The sequence below is a fragment of the Felis catus genome, chromosome A1 (assembly GCF_018350175.1).
Source record: "Felis catus isolate Fca126 chromosome A1, F.catus_Fca126_mat1.0, whole genome shotgun sequence".
Classification (NCBI taxonomy): Eukaryota; Metazoa; Chordata; class Mammalia; order Carnivora; family Felidae; genus Felis; species Felis catus.
The window spans coordinates 106294991-106310781 of NC_058368.1; the positions used below are offsets into that span (position 1 = coordinate 106294991).

At 39.7% G+C, this 15791-nt stretch overlaps 1 protein-coding gene across 1 annotated transcript in view; it reads left to right on the plus strand.

Moving 5' to 3' along the window:
• Positions 1-15791, plus strand: part of SLC27A6 (solute carrier family 27 member 6) — a 75586-nt gene that overhangs the window by 39188 nt on the left and 20607 nt on the right. The gene's annotated exons all lie outside the window — the stretch shown is intronic.

Below are 15791 nucleotides of genomic sequence, written 5' to 3' on the forward strand. Positions count from 1 at the left end.
TTAAAGATCAGGAAAAGAAGAAAGTCATTCTGTTATGACATCTTAGACTTTCAAGGAGGTCTTTTTTTTTTCCCCTGTCCAGTATTTAGTCTTTTCAGTGAATTGCTTCTGCAGAGAAGGGACCATGTCTTCTGTGAGCATAGCATTGAGTTCTGGTACAGCCAGACAGTGAACAGATGATAGGGTCCATATCCTCAGGGAGTTAAAAGTGGATGTCTCATAAACCGTGGTTTGAAGCCTCCTAGGTACTTGGTTAAAATAAATCCTTAAAGAAAAGAAAGCAAAATCACCTATTCTACAAATACATCCGGATTTGTTGTCCATCCAAGGGTAAGTGATATATTCCAAAGGAGATTTACCTGCAGGTAGAATTCACCACCTGAGTCGAGTGTTTAAAAGCAGAATTCCTATATATTTTAATTCTTAACTAAAGTTCTTTGGGGGAAAAGTTAGTATGTGTGAAATAATCTTAAAGCAATTACCTGAAGGCAAATGGAGGAGGGGAGAGGAAAATAAATACAGCTTTGCCCAAAGCTGTATGTGGTTTTATTTAGTTGCATAAAAACACCCTGGACTTGGCTTTCCCTGGATGGAAGCATTTATCCACCCCCTAAACCCTGTCTTTTTTCTCCATTTCAAAAGTCCAATTACAAAAGTTCCTGTGGAGTACACATTGGATATGCCTCAAACTTCTGGCAGCAGCACTGCCCTTTTAAAACAGCCAAGGTTCTGGCCCTTCTTACTCAGAGGGATGGAGTAATTATTCTTTTCCTTGGAGAGTAGGAAAGCAGCTCTTCCTCACATCCATCCTCCACGTTTTCTGCGTTACCAAAGTGCCATCATACAACTTCTGACTGGACCTACTTCTTTGGTTTCGTACCAGTAATGCTGCATTTAATATTGCTTGGTGAGGAACGCGGGGGAGTGCTACATATCACCGATCATTTGGGGGGATTCCTGCAGCATTTCATCATATTTAAATAAATTCTGCCTAAGACAGCAGGCAGCCTTCTCTAGGGATAGGATCATATCTGTCACTCACTCATTCATTCAGGTAATATTGCAGGTTTCCATATACGGGGGCACCCAAGACAAACAGGACTCCTTTTCTCATGGATCTCACACTCTAGCTTGGGGAGAGAGAAAATAAACCAGCCAACACATGAAGGAAATTCATTACAGACAATGACAAGTGTGATGAAGAAAAAGAGGGTGAGACGGTGGAGGATGATGGGTAGTGAGGGTGAGACTTTGCTAATTAGGTTGAGGGGTCTGGGAAGGCTTCCCTGAAATGGCGACCTATGAGCGAGGAATTGGGATGGCAAGTGGGATCCAGCCGTGGAAAAGCTGGGGGGTTGCAGTCACAACAAAGCAAAATAAAATAAAGGACACAGTCTGAGTATTTAAAGAGAAGGAAGTTTTGGCCAGGCCACTGACAGACCAGATCTTGAAGAGCTCCGTTTACGTGAAGGAGAAATTTGCATGTCATTCCCATCAGAGCATTTGGAAAAACACGAAGGCTAACTGAAAAAACTAGACTGATTTGGGACCTATTTGAGGGAATGATAATAAGATTTGTTAATTCAGGGGTAGGGAGTGAAGTAAAAAAATCAATGATGAGTTTCAGGTTTCTGGTGGAAATAGGTAAATTGGGAGCCATTTGCAGAGATGAGGAAAATCAAGATTTGAGAAATTAAAATGAAATTCCTTTTGTATCTGTTAATTTTGGTCTGTTCATGAGGCATCAAGGTAAAGAAGTGGAATATACAGTTGAATGTGGGAATCTGGAGCCCAAAGCATACAGGGGGCAGGATATAATTAGCAAAACAAAGACCTATGTTATGGTGCACATATGAAATGCTTTTTTTTTTTTTCAAGTTATTGTTATGGTTTATCATTTGGGCAATGTAGTTTGTCTCCATGTAAAACACCTATGTTTTCACATTCTGAAGGCATAGCCTACCTGTACTTTCTAGTATATGTATTTTGGTATATGTATTCTAGTGTATACATCATAAGTTACATCCCTTTTCTTCCTTCTGTTTTCTTTTCTTTTCTTTTTTTAGTGTTTATTTATTTTTGACAGACAGAGAGAGACAGAGCATGAGCGGGGGAGGGGCAGAGAGAGAGGGAGACACAGAATCCAAAGCAGGCTCCAGGCTCTGAGCTGTCAGCATAGAACCCGACGCAGGGCTTGAACTCACAGACCGTGAGATCATGACCTGAGCCGAAGTCAGACGCTCAACCGACTGAGCCACCCAGGTGCCCCTCTTCCTTCTCTTTTCTTAAAAGCCAAAAAATTCACTGGCAGCTAGAAAGCATCTTTAGGATTCTAGATACTTGGGTTAAAGCGCATTAAAACTTTGACAAAATGGGTTACACTCGATTCCCATTATGAAAAGAGAGACATTTTGCAGGACCTGGATAACTGATAAATATTTATTAATTATTGCTCATCAAAAGCCATATAAATTTTACTGAGTTTTTTCACTAGCAGTGTTTGGACAATCCTGTGGGGAACCTTTAAGCGATTGCTGGGCTTTTTTGAGTGTAACAAAACGAAAATGTTGAGTAACGGTGATCAAGTATTGGCACTGTGAGATTTTTTTAAGACTTCAATCTGAAAAACTACCCACCCTCTTTTCCCTGAAGAATGCCCATCATTTCCTCCAAGCTTTAAGACCAGACAAGACAAGCTTTTTCCTTGTCGTGTTTAGGTAGGAGGTGGGAATGAAGAAGATATAGCAGTGTCAAAGGATACGATTCCACTAGAAGATACTAAATGATGCTGAGTTGATGTAGGTGAATAAATGCACCTTAATGGGTATATTAAGAATATTTGTTCTTTCATCGTGTTTTCATGTTCTTAGTTTCTACATAACCTCAAATGTTTTATCATCATGTTTTCCTTATTCCACCTCTTGTAAAAGATGTAGTTTATCAAAGCATGAAGGTCTGGAAACATTTCTCATCACACTTAATAACCTCTAAAGAATGACATTTTTAAATTAATGTGAACTATAATTGTTATTAAGATGTCCTTAGTTGCATCACCATTTTCTTCTCTGGAACACTCAAAACAATTGATTTTATCTCCAAGACCTAGGCATTTTAAGATATTTATACATTTATCGTTATTTGTTTCCCCCAGATATTTGAAACATATTATTATATGGTTGAGTAAATCATCTCTCTTTTAAAACTCACTTTTCCTTAAGTAAATCAAAGGTGTGTTTAATATTCTCATACTAGCTATGAAAGCATTTAGAAAAGTTGGCAAGTTCCCAGAACCTTCTTTTCTGCTTAGAAACTACAAATATACAATAAAGTCCTCACAAGGACTAGGATAAGAAATAACTACAAGCACCCTAAATGCTAGTAGAATTAGCAGGGAATTAATGAATAATTGGAGAATGTTTTAGACTGTGTAAATTATTAAAAGCTTTTAATTGCTAATTTAAAATTTAATGATTCATATTTCATTAGTAGTGATACATATAAAATACACATATTTTTTTCTATCTGCTTTTACCATTCATGCTATGATTTCCGTTAAGAGTACACATATCCCTTATTTATTAAATTTCCCAAGAAATTTACTTTATGCACAAAGTCATCAGATAGTGCATTAACTGTGGAATCAAAAGACACGGGTTCAATTTCAAACTCTTTAAAAAAATTTTTTTTTTAATGTTTGTTTATTTTTGACAGAGAGAGCACGCACATGGGCATGAGCAGGGGAGGGGCAGAGAGAGAAGGAGAGAGGGAGACACAGAATCTGAAGCAGGCTCCAGGCTCTGAGCTGTCAGCACAGAGCCTGACATGGGGCTTGAACCCATGAACCATGAGATCATGACCTGAGCTGAAGTCGGACTCTTAACCTACTGTAGAGCCACGCAGGTGCCCAATTAAAAAAATTTTTTTTTAGGGGCGCCTGGGTGGCGCAGTCGGTTAAGCGTCCGACTTCAGCCAGGTCACGATCTCACGGTCCGTGAGTTCGAGCCCCACGTCGGGCTCTGGGCTGATGGCTCGGAGCCTGGAGCCTGTTTCCGATTCTGTGTCTCCCTCTCTCTCTGCCCCTCCCCCGTTCATGCTCTGTCTCTCTCTGTCCCAAAAATAAATAATAAAACGTTGAAAAAAAAATTAAAAAAAAAAATTTTTTTAATGTTTATTTATTTTTGAGAGAAAGAGAGAGGGACAGAGCGTGAATGGGGAAAGGGCAGAGAGAGAGGGAGACACAGAATCTGAAGCAGGCTCTGGGCTCTGAGCTGTCAGCACAGAGGCCAAAGTGGGGCTGAAACTCATGAACTATGAGATCATGACCTGAACTAAAGTCAGACGCTTAACAGACTGAGCCACCTAGGTGCCCCTCAGTTTCAAATTCTTGTCATATGACTTTCTGCTGGTCACTTCTCTTTGAGCCATACTTGCCATCTTTATCTAAAATAGGTGACAGTACTTACTTGTCCTCACTTGTCCCTCACATAATCCAGTTATGAGATATATGTGAAAAAAAATCTAAACTGGGAAGCCCAATACAAATGGAAGGATTTTATTTTTAAACAGAATGTGGTAATGTTTTCTGCATATGTCATTGTAAAATGAGAGTAATTTTTGTGAGTGTTGAAAATAATTGGTCTATGACCAATAAAAATCACACTTTAATTATAAAAGCCAGTTTCAATACAGCATAATTTTAAACTACAACTTTAAAATATTAACATATTAGTAATTTTATAATATTGTGTTTTCACAACTAAAAACACTGAAAACAAAAATATAAAATTAGAAATCCTGAAAATATGATGCCTGTTTCCTCTTGGGTTATATACTATTTTTCCTGTATATATGGTATGTGAGTGAGGTTTTCCTACAGTCCAAATCGATTTAAAATATTAAAATTATATCTAAGATTATTTTATCATTTATTTGCAATTTTTCACGTTGCTTCTTCCTTTAATAGTATGTTCCTGACTTCCTTGCTATGAACATACAAAATCAAAGTGAGAAATGGCCAATCTTTACCCTGCAATGAGCAAGTACAAGAATCTTCAGCAAGTGATAAATGACTAGAATTTTCCAAATGATCATTTTATTCCCAATGGAAAAAAATAACAATAAATTTAGAGTAAACATGTCAGGGGGCTAATTCCAACCTTTCCATTAATTCAGCATGTGACATCAGGCAAGTAATTTAATTTGTTTGCCCTTTGGCATCAGGGAGTTTGAAATTCAAGCCTAACTTCCATGTCTCAAAAGCTCTGTGATCTTGAGCAAATTATCTTGCTTTTCTGAATAGCCAACACCCCAGTTTTTTCATCTATAAAATGAGTGTAATAGCAGTTATGTCCAGAGTTGATGTAAGGGTTAATGAGTTAAGTGCAGGAATTCAAATGGAAACAGATTGATCACAATGGCCAGGGACTCCCTGGAAGAGGCTTCCGGAGATAGTTTTTGTTACCTTAGGGAATATGCCTAAATTGAAGAGCTAGTCTCCAGCGTGATAGGTTCAGATTGCCCTTTATCAGTGTATGTGTTTAGATTAGACTCATATCGACCAAGCTCAAGAATGCCAGTTGAGAGCTTTACCTGGTCTCCATTGCTGGGTCTTCCTTAATCTTCCTGACACCTGATCTCAAAAGTGGCCAAAGCCCAACTTTTCACCACTTCCTCTGGCGTGCTCTCCTTGCCCCAACCTGACTCTCCGAGTTGACGACAACTCCATTCTTCCAAGTCCTCAGCCACACACACCCTGGGATCTCCCTTGGAGTTCTCTTTCCCTCACACCCCATCTAATCCTTGAGCAAACCCTACAGATTTGACGTTCAAATACATCCAGAACCAAACCTCAGTTTAACACCTCCCTGCTGCTCTCATCTGAGCCAGCTCTGGTTCCTTCTGATATTTTACCACTGGCTTCTTCTTCACTTCACTCTTGTCCCCTTAAATTCTGTTCTTGCATAGCAGGTGGAATGGTTCTGTTAAAATATAGGTCAGGTTGTGTTACTCCACTATGGAAATCCCTCTGATGGTTCACTTGGAAGAAAATCTCAGTTCCCTTATCACAGACCACACAGCTCTATGTGGTCTGCTTCCGCTACTGGGATGTCCCCTCATCCCCCGATTCCCTGCCACACCGCTCTCTCTCCATGTTCACTCCACCACATTTGCTGCCCTCCTTGCTTTTCCTTCAATGAAAGGGGGCTCTCAGTTCCCTCCCCTTGAATGTTCCTTCAGTATTTGCATGACTCACTGCCTAGCCCATCCCAATCCCCCTCACCAGAGAGAGCTTCTCTGACCACAGGTCCTACTGATGTGTAGTGTGGTGGCCACATTATGATACCATACATGCACCAAGAGAATGTGAACAGGTTTATTACTTACATAATGGGGCTTTCTGGGGAGAGCAGGGCAGGGTCCCAAGCGAATCCAAAAATGGCTTCAGGGGTACCTGGGTGGCTCAGTCAGTAAAGCATCCAACTGTTGATTTCCACTCAGGTCATGATCTCAAGCCCCACGTGGGGCTCTGTGCTGACAGTGCAGAGCCTACTTTGGATCCTTTCTCTCTGCCCCTCTCCCACTCACCCTCTCTGTCTGTCTCACCATAAATAAACATGTTTTAAAAATGGCTTCAGAAAGCAGGAGAAAGGGATGGGCTCGGCTTTTATTGTGATGAGGAGGAGGCACTAGGGTGAGTGGTCTTGTGCAGGTGGGGCTGCTTGTGTGCTTTGAACTTCCTGTTGCTGCCCAGGGAAGGAAAGCTGGGCTTTCTCTCCTGCTTGCCCAGATGTGAGGCGGGGGAAGAAGGGAGTGTTGGGGCTTGAAGACTATCAGTAGTCATACACCAAGAATGGAGTCAGACTCCATTACAATGTTTATCCCATAGTCTTTGTTTACTGCTTTATTTTTCTTCATGGAACTTATTACCCTGTTATAGATTTTATATGTACTTGTTCTTTATTCTCTCTTAATCCCTCCCTTCTATTATATACGTTCCAGGAAAGCAGGGACTTTATCTTTTTCATCTATAATTATATCCTCCATACTCACAATGGTACCTGACGTATAGTAGGTGCTCAGTAAAAATTTGTTGAGTTATTTTTTTAAATTGTTTTTAATGTTTATTTATTTTTGAGAGAGAGAGACAAAGTGCGCATGGGTGAGGGACAGAGAAAGAGAGGGGCACAGGATCTGAAGCAGGCTCCAGGCTCTGAGCTGTCAGCACAGAGCCTGATCCGGGGCTCAGACTCCTGAACTGTGAGATCATGACCTCAGCTGATGTCCGACACTTAACCCACTAAGTCACCCAGGTTCCCCTGTTGAATTATTATTATTTTTTAAATAAAGTAACCAATGTAAGAAGCATCATTGCTGGGATACTCATGTACTCATGACCAGCACGATCTTTCACTAGTCCCAGCCCTCATGGTAAGCTCAGTTAAAATCAGAAAGTCAAGGGGGCGCCTGGGTGGCGCAGTCGGTTAAGCGTCCGACTTCAGCCAGGTCACGATCTCGCGGTCCGTGAGTTCGAGCCCCGCATCAGGCTCTGGGCTGATGGCTCGGAGCCTGGAGCCTGTTTCCGATTCTGTGTCTCCCTCTCTGCCCCTCCCCCGTTCATGCTCTGTCTCTCTCTGTCTCAAAAATAAATAAACGTTGAAAAAAAAAAATTAAAAAAAATCAGAAAGTCAAGGGGCGCCTGGGTGGCTCAGTTGGTTAAGCATCTGACTTTGGCTCAGGTCACGATCTCACAGTTTGTGGGTTTGAGCCCCGCGTCTGGCTCTGTGCTAACATCTCCGAGCCTGGAGCCTGCTTTGGATTCTGTGTCTTTGTCTCTCTCTGCCTGTCCCCTGCTCAGCTCTGTCTCTCAAAATAAATAAATAAAATAAAAGGTTAAAGATTTTTTTATAAAAATCAGAAAGTCAAGTTCCTGAGGACAGAACTCAGAGGGAGTTTGGATAAATCAAAGGTTTGCATCATTGCCTGGAGCAAGTCAGACCATTGCTGCATCCAGCTCAGAGCAGAAATTATCTTGGTAATGGGCCCCTGCACTTTTCAGAACATTTCATTAATAAATCACAGTAGTTGTGGCTCAGGTGACCCTTTTTCTGGGTTTCCAGAGAAGACTACCCTGCCCTCTATGTTTACACAGCCTTTTTTGTACTTAGATGAAATAAAATTCAGGTTCAAGGCAAGTCTTGCAGAGACTCTTGGAACCAGTCTTTCTCAAACAAGGCAACTTTGAAATGTCTCCGGTCTAAAGCAGGACTCTCCCCCTGCTCTGAGTTCCCCACCCCGAGTGCTGTCAGGTTAGAAAACACCTGTTCAGAAGCAGATTGTAAATGGCAGTCCCTCTTAATATTATATCTAAAAGATAAGTGTGAAATAAGCCCACAATGTGGCTGCAGAAATTTCTGCTTTAACACTTGAAATCACAGAGGTCTTTTCAAGCTACTATTTATGCCTTCAAATGGTTTGTGGAACTGTGGCCTGGCATCTCGGAAACTATGGCCTGCCCAAACCCACACTGGGGAGGCAAAGGCTTATGGGGTGCTGGAGCCCACACCCAGTTAGTAGTAGAGGTCTCTCCTTTCAAGTACTCTCTGGTCCCTTCTCGACAGAGGCCTCCACTCCGTCCCCCACCATTCCTTTCCCCCTTCAGTAAAAGAGAGGCTGCAGGGTTGTTTTTTTTTTTTTTTTTTTTTTTTTTGCCTGGATTCTTTGCCCCAGGATTCTCTGACAGCGTGTTTACATTTAGTGTTACTCTTGTACCCATTCTGTAATACCCATGTGGCTCACTGCCTTTATTTTTTCAAGGTATAATATTGGAGTGGTTGTGAAGGAAGCAAACTAGTGGAATGTAGTTCATTCTTATATGGAGTGTGTTGATGTCACACATGCAATTATGCATGCATAATTATCAGTGGGCTTTGGGAAAAAGGTCTGACGTTGAAGAGAATCAAGATGGAAGAATCATAATCCCTAACATGTGTTGTTATAAATTTTAGATGATCCTTTAGGAATTAGACCATACTTTTTTTTACGCACTAAGCAGCTAGTTATCCGGGACTGAAGGCGGAAAGGATTTGCCCCTTTGTTTTCACTGTCAGTTTCTATTTCTTTTCTGTGTCTCCATCTATCAACAGATGCTCTTTGTTTCCCGAGAAATCATAGCTGATGCCAAATTACCTGTGTTTAAGCAGAACCTTCAGAGTTTCATTTTTCATAGGCACATAAAGAGGCTATTTTGCTTGGGTGTGTTTTAGATTTTCTGAGGAGGATTAAGCACATGTTCTGGAAGAAGAAGACTTTGTTTCTAGGAGGGTATTGTTAGAGGCCTGCCCACTTCAGCAGTTGAATAAATAAATAAATGACTCAGTAGGAGGTTGCTGTAGTTAACCACTGACTCCCCTGTAGCAGCTCAACCAATAGACGCTGCTGGAAAAACAGCTCCCCAAGAACACTTTGAAGAAACAAGAGGCTTGGTTCCAGTTGATGTGAGTCCTGTATGGTCACATCTGTTGGGCATTGTACGTCCAAGTTGGAATGGATACATGGTCCTGAAAGGCAAATGAAAAAAGTGCTCTCCTGAAATCCAAGACCTTGGGATCTCTGTCCTAAAAGGTCTGATTCATCCAGCAGATTCACTTTTAAATTTCAAGTGGGTTGAGTGTCTGACTCTTGAGGTCGGCTCAGGTCATGATCCCAGGGTTGTGGGATCGAGCCCCGCGTCCGACTTTGCACTGACAGAGCAGAGCCTGCTTGGAATTCTCTCTCTCCTTCTCTCTCTGCCCCTCTCCAACTCACACACTCTCTCTTTCTCACTCTCTCTCTCTCAAAAAAAATTCAAGTGGGATTTTAAATGGCTGGAGATAAAATGAATACTTTGTGTGTGTTCTAAAATGGCTTACTCTACATGTGTGCAAGTCTATAAATATTTAGGCACTAACTACTGAATTAGAAACCCATGTTTTGATTGCTTCCTATTACTAAAATCCTGGGGAAAGGTTGGGAAAAATAGAACATGGGCTTTAGGGGGTACGGGGTTGGGGGGCTTGAGCTGTTTTTTTCTCTTCTGTTTTTTCCTTCCTTCCCTCCCTGTCTTCCTTTCTTTTTTGACTTGCTTTCCCTCTCTTTCTTTCTTCCTTCCACAGATATGTTTTAAACATCTCTTATATACCAGGCACTGGCCTAGTCAATGGAGCACAGCAGAGGAGAGAAAAGGCAACAGCCCTGCCCACACAGGGCTTTCATTTTCATGAGTTCAAATTCTGTCTCTTGTTTATTTCACGTCTATGACCTTGGACCTGAACTTCATTATCCCAGTGTGCAAAATGGGGATAATACATCTTATTTTATAGGGTTATCATGGTGATTAAAATGAGGTAATACAATAACCTGGACACAGGGACTCAAACATATTCTCGATCTTTCTGCTTCTGCTGATTTGGCTGCAAACATGTCTTTTGTTTTTTTGTCCAACATCATCCTCTGGATTTCTGTATTTGCCCTCTTTCTCTGTCTGTCTCTACCTTACTTGTTTTTCCTTGTTTGTTTCTCTATTTGCTTGTATCCCTTTCTGCATGTCTCAGTACCTGTGTCTCTCTGGGCAACCATGTGTCTCTATTTTTGTGTCTCTGTGAGTGCATCTTTCTCTCTCTCTTTGAATATGTTTCTCTGTATCTAGTTTATCTTTTTCTTCCTACCTTTCTGCCTATGTGTGTGTGAGTGTGTGTGTGTGTGTGTGCACGAGAGAGAGAGAGAGAGAGAGAGAGAGAGAGAGAGATCGCATCCCTTTGTGTGCAAGCACTGTTGTCTTTGTGCCCCGACTGTGTTTTTGTTTGTCTGTATCTCTATTTCACTCTTTGTCCCTTTCTCTCTTTTATTTATACTCTACCCTTTCTCTCTGTCTTTCTCTCTCTCCCCACCCTTTCCTCCCCCTGCCCTCTGTCCCTTGCTCTGTGTGTCACTCTTGCTTTCTTCTGTGTAGGTCTCTCTCACTTTCTTTCATTTTTACTCTGTGTCTTTCCTGCTTTCCATGGGTCTCTGTTTGTCCCTTATGTATTCTCTCTCTCTCCATCACTTTGTGTCTCTCATTACTTGTTCTCTCTGCCAGTCTGTGTCTTTCTCTTGCACATGTATATATGCGTTATGTATTCCTTCATTCATCTAACTGTACTTATATTTATGCATGCTTTCCTCATTCCATTCCCGATGCAGCTCAGATATCTAGAGATATTTAGGTAGTAACCTCCTGCCTCAGGGAGAATTAGAAGAAATAGGAATTTGTTCTAACAAGGTTTGAAGAGGGGTGCCTGGGTGGCTCAGTCAGTTAAGAACCTGACTTCTGCTCAGGTCATGATTTCACTGTTTGTCGGTTCAAGCCCCACATCGGTGTCTGTGCTGACAGCTCAGAGCCTGGAGTCTGCTTCAGATTCTGTGTCTCCCTCTCTCTCTGCCCCTCCCCTGCTTGCATTCTCTCTCTCTCTCTCTCAAAATTAAATAAACATTAGAAAAAATTAATAAAAAAAGAAGTTTTGAAGGAATTTATGGACAGAGAAGGGGATTTTTTTTTTTTTAATTGTAGGCGGGAGTTGAGAAATTTTGGTTGTGTTTTAGATGATGTACTGGCTAGTTTCTGAGCAATTATAAAATGTACACATACAAAACCAAATATAATTAGCAACTCTTAGACCCACCTTCCAATTTCCATACATTCCAGGGTCACTTTTTTAAAGCTCCCTTTGCCAATCCTTATTATGTTTTCTTTCTCGCATTTCCCTTTCTGTTGACCCCCTTTTTCCATTTTCTGACCCCTACCAACCTCCCAGTTCATCATGCCAGTGGATGCCAGGTTAATGTAGTCATTATATCAGGCTCTGCTTGAAGTAGATAGAATAAAGATACCTTGAGAGTTAGATATGGGCATTTGATCTTTTCAGACAAAAGCCTTATCCTAGTTTTGATAACTTGATTTTTCTACCAATTGAATTATTTTGAATGAATGTCCTTATTTAGTAAACTTCTATAGCTGTGGCCCACACAGGTTAAAGTCTATGAAATTTGGTTTGTAAACCACCTACTTATTGTTTTCTGGAGTGTGCCAACACATTTTAGAAATAATGATACTTGCTCAAACTCATCTCTGACCTGAAAAGCTTCCAAGAGTTGTACCATATAAAAGATTGTTCTCTGTTCAAGCAGAATAACTCTTAAGATTTGCAGCACTACTGTTTTGTCTAGAAAAATGGCAGTGGAAAATCTAAGAACTAGTTCCATGCCAGGTAGGCAATATCCAACATGCCCATGGGAGCTGGGAGCCAGTACAGAACTGCTCAGGGTTATATTTAGTGGTAGAAAAGAATCCTCTGTCTAAGAAGGAGCTGTTCTTGTCTGAGTGAGTTTTTTTCTGTCTGGAGAATGTTTGCCTTAAACCCTATTGATGTGGGACGAAGGAAATCAGCAAGTTGGAGTCTTACTTTTGATGTACCCACACTCTTGTTTGCCCCTTATTTAGTTTCTTTAATTTTTATTTTATCAAATAAGGACTTCTGTAGTTTTAAAAAATCAATCTGCTCTCAAGATAAATAGTAACCCCCTGCTATCAATACCTAATCTCTACAGGTAAACATTCTTAATTATTTTAAGATATTTTGGGTTGTTATATAGTCACGTATTTCTCAATAAAATATGTATATGACTATTGACTTTTCAGGTTTTTCCTTCCTTTTTTTTAAAGTTTATTTTGAAAGGGGGGTGCGGGGAATGGGGAGGGGCAGGGAGAGAGGGAGAGTGAAAGAATGCCAAGCAGGCTCCAGGGTCAGCACAGAGCCCTATGCAGGGCTCAGTCCCACAGGCTAATATCAAGAGTCAGACAATTAACCAACTGAGCCACCCAGGCACCCCTTGATTTTTAATTGTCATCTACCTGACTTCCTACTCACATATATACATACATTTCTTCTCCCTCTTTGGTACCAATTATGATTGTGATCATTTTAAAATATGTTGATCATCAGTTTTTTATTATAAAGAAATTATAATATGTAAATTTTATTCATAGCTGAGGCACAGAATGTGTTTAAAATATAATTACAATTTGACTTTTGCAACATTTTATTTCTTTTTTTTTTAATTGGTCAACAATATTTATTGAGAGTTTTCTGCATGCCAGGTCTGGAGTAGACTCTTTAGACTTAATCATAAATTACTGTCAGGTCATAAAGCAAATTCAACGGATGAACAGAAAATATCTAAGATAAAAATTGAAATGTATTAATTTTAAAAATTAACATATGAATAAATTGTCCTGCCCATTTTCCCCTAGGAAGTCTTCACAACCCAGCAGAAAAGATTTACTCCCTAATTTCCACACCCCTCACCCCTGCCATGTACAATGATGACACATATCCTTTTTTTTTTTAATTTTAAAAATAGGTTTTATTTAATCCACTATATCCAAGATAATATCATTGCAACATATAACAGATATTTAAAAAATTGAGATATTTTATAACCCTTTTTTTTTTTTAACTAAGCCTGAATCTGGTGTGTATGTAGAGGTCACAAAATTTACAGTTAAAGCAAATAGATTCGAATGACCAAGTTGTTCCAAATACAGTTAAAATTTTTCTAATGACTCAAACCAAGAATCGATTTTTAAATTTAAATCTCAATTCATTAAAATTAGGTAAAATTGATGAGCACTGGATATTGTATGTAAGTGATGAATTACCAGATTCTGCTCTTTTTTTTTTTTTTTTTTAATATACATCCAAGTTAGTTAGCATATAGTGCAACAGTGATTTCAGGAGTAGATTCCTTGGTGCCCCTTACCCATTTAGCCCATCCCCCCTCCCACAACCCCTCCAGCAACCCTCTGTTTGTTTTCCATATTTAAGAGTCTCTTATGTTTTGTCCCCCTCCCTGTTTTTATACTATTTTTGCTTCCCTTCCCTTATGTTCATCTGTTTTGTATCTTAAAGTCCTCATATGAGTGAAGCCATATGATATTTGTCTTTCTCTGACTGACTAATTTCACTTAGCATAAAACCCTCCAGTTCCATCCACATAGTTGCAAATGGCAAGATTTCATTCTTTTTGATTGCTGAGTCATACTCCATGTGTGTGTGTATGTGTATATATATATATATATATATATGTATATATATATATATATATATATATTTATACCATAACTTCTTTATCCATTCATCCATCGATGGACATTCGGATTCTTTCCATACTTTGGTTATTGTTGATAGTGCTGCTATAAACACTGGGATGCAGCAACATCTTATTTCTAATAATAGCCTTTTTAAAAAGGCATTGAGCTTTCTAAATGCCTAATGAGTTAGGATCTAAATGAATTAGTATTGCAATACTAATTCATCTCAAACTCTCCATTGAAGCTGAAATTTCTCATTATGATTTAACACTTCAAGTATTTTTAAGCAATTTTATTTTTTTTCATGAAGACCTTCCCCCTGAATGTCCTTAAGAATCAGTCATTGCCCCACCAAATGCCTACAATATTCTGATTTCTATCACTATAGATTAGTTTTGCTCTGAGTTTAATGATCTCACCTTTTATTTAACACTACTATTTTCAGTCGATTCCTCAGCCCAGACTGGTGTCTGTCTGGATGGACTTCTCCAGAGGGGAAATCTCCAGTATTTGCCTAATGTGTAGCAAGGGCAGGTGCCCAGATGTATATCACCCGTGCAGACGTTATCTGTGGGTGTGGCTGCTTGTTTTCCATCCAGGCTTCTACCTTCTTCATTCTTTTTGAAGAATGCTTCCATAACACCTTAGGGCATTTGTTGTGCCCCACCTATGGACTTTGATGTCAGCCTTCCCCACTCTGCTTAGTCCCATGGCTGTTACCTATTTACTTTGCGGTTTCCAAAATGACCTTTCACTCACATTCTCTTTGTTCTTGAGAATTGATCGGTTAAATCTTTCCTTTAAGACTGAGAAGGAACTGAGATAAAGAATGTGATCAATCGATCATTTTTAATTCTAAGTGTCAGGGACATTGATTTCTCTGTTTTATTACTGTTGTTGATGTATTATTATTTCTTGTTAAGTTTGTATTTTGGTGAGGATGGAGGTAGCTCAGTGGGAATCATGGATTTACCATAACTACATTGATAGTATAGTCTGACTCTAATTTTTTGGTAAGGTATAATTGACATTTAACGTTATGTAAGTTTTAGATGTACAACACAATGATTTAGTATTTGTGTATATTGCAAAATGATCACCAAAATAAGTCTGGTTAATATCCGACATCACAGATAGTTGCACATTTATTTTTCTTGTGATGGAAACAGATTTACTCTCTTGGCAACTTTGAAATATTCAGCCCAGCATTATTAACTCCATTCACCATGCTGAACATTACACCCCCATGACTATTTCATATTTGGAAATTTGTACCTTTTGATCCCCTTCACCCATTTCACCCTTCCCCATTCCCCATTTCTGTTCTCTATATCTGTGAGCTTTGGGTTTGGGGATTTTTTGGGTTTTGCTTTTGTTTTTAGGTTTCTCATATAAGTGAGATCACATGGTCTTTGTCTTTCTCCTTCTTATTCCACTAAGCATAACACCCTTGAGTCCATCTATGTTGTTGCAAATGGCAATATTTCCCTTTTCTTGGCTGAATAGTAGTCCTGTGTGTGTGTGTACCACTATTTATTGACTGATAACATCTGTCAGTAGGCCCTTAGGTTGTTTTGTGTCTTGGGTACTGTAAGTAATGCTGCAGTGAACATGGGGGTGCATATCT